Below are 4,414 nucleotides of genomic sequence, written 5' to 3'. Positions count from 1 at the left end.
TGTTTGAGTGGTCTAAAGATTTTAATATGCATACTCAGCGCAACACACATGCTCAGGTGTGGATTCGATTGCTTGAATTGCCTCAGGAGTATTGGATGGAGCAGACACTTCGAGAGATTGCCAGTGCAATTGGTACACCTCTTTTGATTGACAAAGCGACGTCCAAACGCTTGTTCGGTCACTATGCACGAATTCTGGTTGATATGGATTTCTCTCGCAAGCTCTTTCACGAAATTGAGGTCGAGAGAGAAGGGTACTCCTTTACACTAGAGGTTGCCTATGAATGGTTACCGGATTTCTGTTCTCACTGTCAGAATATAGGTCATGATGTCACTGCTTGCAGATGGCTTTATCCTAGGAAGGAAACAAAGACACAAAGGAACAAACTGCGCAGGGGAAGAAGCAAGTCCCTGCAAATAAGGATACTTGGGTACCAATAAAAGATAATCCATCTGGCATTGGTTCCTCAAAAGCTTTTGGCTCCTCAAAAGAAAATGATACAGAACCGATAAATCTAGATGAGGAAACGGAAGCAGTCCCACAACAATCAATGAATTCAAATGTTCCCTTTCAGAAAACACTTGAGGCGACACATTTGGCGGAGGAAATAGAAATTGTCCCACATCCGCAGCACCAATCCACAAATTCAGATATTCCAGCTCAAATACCACTTGAGGCCGCATCTTTGGAGGCTACCTTGGAGATGGATGCAACGTCCCAATCCCAAGGGGGGCGATATTATTGACCACACAGATGACATCTCGGTTGTAACCCCGACAATTATGGTAACTCCTATTTCTCATAGCCCTGCTATTACTAATAATACTTTTACCATACAACTTGAGAATGTATATGATGAGATAGCTAGAAATGATTTAGAGGAGAACCAAGAACATATTTTATCCCCAGTTAAGGAAAAAATATTAGATGTCAGTAGTATTATGGCGCCGGATAGTGCTCCGGTAGACCCAGTGTTGCAGAAAGAGTTAGATTTTATGCAAACTTGGCTAGCAAAGGCTGCTGTGAATGAGGTACCATTTAAAGAAGTAGTTTCAAAGTCTCAGAAGAAAAAGAACGTGCAAAAGGCTTCATACAAAACCCGCTCTCAGGGTCCTCTTCCTTCGTTTAAATGAATAATTTTGTTTTGGAAGATTCGGGGGATTGGTAATAATGATTCCCTGCTTGATACTACGTGGTTCACTATGTTGCCTTCTTCTTTGTTGGCGGAGTTTACACTACTAGAAAAGTCTTAAATACTGACGGATTTTAGAGGCGGAATTTATTCAGTCTCTAACAGAGACGGAATCTGAGACGGAAAATGAATATTTGAGACGAAAGTTAATTTTCTTGCATTAGAGACGGAATTTAGAGACAGTGCTCTCCGTCATAAAATTATTCCGTATCTAGTTCCGTCTCAGAGTAAAAAATAATTAAAATAAAACAAAAATTTCCCTATATTTGGCTCAAAATGCTTTATTTTACACATTTCACCAAAATAAAAAAAACCCTCCAACATCTCAATCAGATTTTCCCTTACCTCTCCCTCTTTCAATTTCAGATTTTCACTTTTCCCTCTCCCTTTTTCAATTTCAGATTTTCCCTTACCTCTTGTCTCTACCAATTTGATTTTTCCTCTTCTCTTTCACCACCCATCTCTCTCCATCAACCAATCTCTCTGTTCGCTGAAGACTCATCTCTCACAGGTAAACTTCAGTTTCAATTTGATTTTCAGGTACCATTCAATTTCGATTTTGATAAAATTAACTTACTTTAAAACTAAATTAATTCATGTATGATTCAATTTGAAGAAGCTAAATCTATAATTGAAGACACCAACGATTTACCCCCTTTTCAAACCCTAGAATCGAAGGAAGAAAGAGTTCTCCCTTTTGTGTTACTAAATTCATGTACCTTTATTTGATTTCAGCACGGAGGTAAGAACTCAAACTCTATTTTTTGATTTTAATTCCTGATCCATGTTCATGTTCATATTAGAGAACCACTCTCTCACTATCTCTCTACATATCTGGTTTTCTATTACAGTTCGGAAACGGTGACGTCGTTCTTTGCCAGCGACAAAATTGAATCTATAAGGTACCACATACACTCTTGCGTTTTTATTTATAATTTTAGATTTTTTATCGTCAGCTATTGAGTTTTAATTATTGATTTTATGATTATCAATATTTGAGTTATGGTTATATTTTTCATTATTGATTAGTGAGTACTCGATTAATTTTGAATTTGAATATCAATGATTGGGTTTGAATTTGAGTAGTGATGCATTTGATATTACTCTTTTATCTCTCTTTTGCTGTTGTTGTAATGCTTAAGTTTTAGCCAACTTATTTTGTGTCAGGGAGACAATGGCATTGAATTCTCAATCGAAAAAGAAATTTGAGGCACCCTTCCATTCTTTTGTTACATTGGTTTATTCCTGGCTACCTTTCTTTTTTTTGCATTAATGATTATGAGATACACCATCAAGTTGATTTAGTTACTTCCATAGGTATTCTAGATGAAATTTTTACCATAATGGTATTAAAGCTGAGGTTTATCATTTTAGACAAGTTGTGATGAATTTAATCTACTTGAATAACAACTTCTCAATCAATAATTTTTTGTATAATTGAAATTGTTCACTGTTCTTTTAGACAAGTTATAAGTTTCAAGACTTTATATTTACATGATTCCACTTATAGGCCAATGTTGTTTAGTTGAACTCAATTAGTTGGATATTGAAGCATTTTCTATTTCATAGGCTGATGTAGTCCACTTATTTCTGATCTGTTACAGTTCAAGAAAGAGGAAGAGAAATAAGAAGCAAAAGGGGTTAACTCGAGGTTTTTTGTTTCACTCTTGCAACCATATTTCTAAAATGCTATCTATTTGAACAAATGTTTTTTTTTTTTGTTGTCCGTATATGTTTTCAAGCACATATCATTGATACCAAAAATAAAATTCTGCACAATCTGTTTTTGTTGTTTAGTATTATTAGTATTTAATATTCGTAATCACATTAGCATTACTAGTATACATATATACATGTTTCTAGTGAGAGAGTGCAACTTAGTGGTAATAAGAGTTTATGTGGTTTTGATAATTAGCATGGTAAAGTTTATGTGGTTTTTATTTAAGTGAAAAAGAACTACTTGTGTTTCTTTAGGTACTCTCATTGTGGATTGTTAGCCTTCTAAAACTAAGGGGTTTGAAATGTACAATTGATGATGTTGGTGATGTTCTTTCAAGTTCAGGTGCATCTTTGAGACTTACAATAAACAATATATCATTGTTGGGCATAGATTATTAGATATATTTTTGTATTCAATGTTGATATTTGTATTGCTACTATAGAATAAATACTTGTATAATTGCTCTGCATCTACTGTTTGGTGGCATGTTTTTCTGGTGCATCATTCAGATAGGGCAGTTTTCGAGGCTTTTGGCTCATTGTGTTTATTAATTTAGGACTTGTGTTTAAGTTCGTTGTTTATTATTAAATTACACAAAACCTCTTCTCTCGTCATTGTGGCTTATTTGTTAAATGTGAAATTTGATTCTATGTAGGTTGGAGTGATATAATACAATTGAGAAGACGGAGTCTATGATTGATGAGGTAAGCAAGTTAAGACTATTTTGTTGTACGTCAACTTTAACATTAGCTACTCATTAATTTCATCAGTTGTTATGGTATGACTTAATGGTCTAGGAGTAGAAACCTTGTTTGAATAAATTAGTTAAGCTTAAGAATATCCTACAAAGCATCCTATTTTGTCACATTTTGATTCTACACCTTTGGCCTTTATAGTTGTCAAGTAGTTTATTACTTGCTAGTGTATATCTCGAGATTTGTAGCTCATGCATGTGTTGTTGTTATTACATTACTAGAACAGTCCAACTGTATATGGCAAAGAGTATCTCTAGACAATTATGTTCATTGTTGTTTGTTTGATTTTGCTTTTGGCAGGGTATTGAAAATGGCATTCCTTTTGGTGAGATTGCAAAGGTCTTAACTCACCCGAAATTACTTTAACAACTTTGCTGGAAATATTGTTTGTACAGCTACTATAGTCTATACATTATCTAGAATGTGAATTGTGAAGCTTAACTAAGATGGTGTAAATAAACAACTTATTGTACGATGTTAATTTAAATTATGTTAGTTTATTATCTAGAATATGCAGCCTTACACCTATATATGATATAGTTGCCAAATTAGTAACATGAAATTTATTTTTAAGCTAATTTTTTGTTTTTATAAATATATTATTATTAGAGACGGAAGTTGGAGTTCGTCTCTATAGAGACGGAATTATATGTCTTTGAGACGGATTTAATTTCTTTTATTTTTATATGCTAGCGACGGATTTTGGTGGTTTGAGATGGGAATATTCCGTCTCTATCAGAGACGGAA

The 4,414-nt window shown here is 34.2% G+C and overlaps 1 long non-coding RNA gene across 2 annotated transcripts; it reads left to right on the top strand.

The window, feature by feature from the left end:
* Positions 1–1,251: 1,251 nt before the first annotated feature.
* Positions 1,252–4,177, top strand: LOC112418278 (uncharacterized). 2 transcript variants are annotated; one of them, XR_005646187.1, is made up of 7 exons: positions 1,252–1,703; positions 1,809–1,934; positions 2,044–2,094; positions 2,762–2,843; positions 3,167–3,254; positions 3,568–3,616; positions 3,968–4,177. It is a non-coding gene; the product is annotated as an uncharacterized lncRNA (long non-coding RNA). The 2 variants fall into 2 exon arrangements; XR_003008528.2 differs by having other exon boundaries at positions 1,273–1,703; positions 2,797–2,843.
* Positions 4,178–4,414: the final 237 nt, after the last annotated feature.

Source organism: Medicago truncatula, chromosome 5 (genome assembly GCF_003473485.1).
Source record: "Medicago truncatula cultivar Jemalong A17 chromosome 5, MtrunA17r5.0-ANR, whole genome shotgun sequence".
Taxonomy (NCBI): domain Eukaryota; kingdom Viridiplantae; phylum Streptophyta; class Magnoliopsida; order Fabales; family Fabaceae; genus Medicago; species Medicago truncatula.
This window is presented reverse-complemented; position numbering and strand designations above follow the sequence as displayed.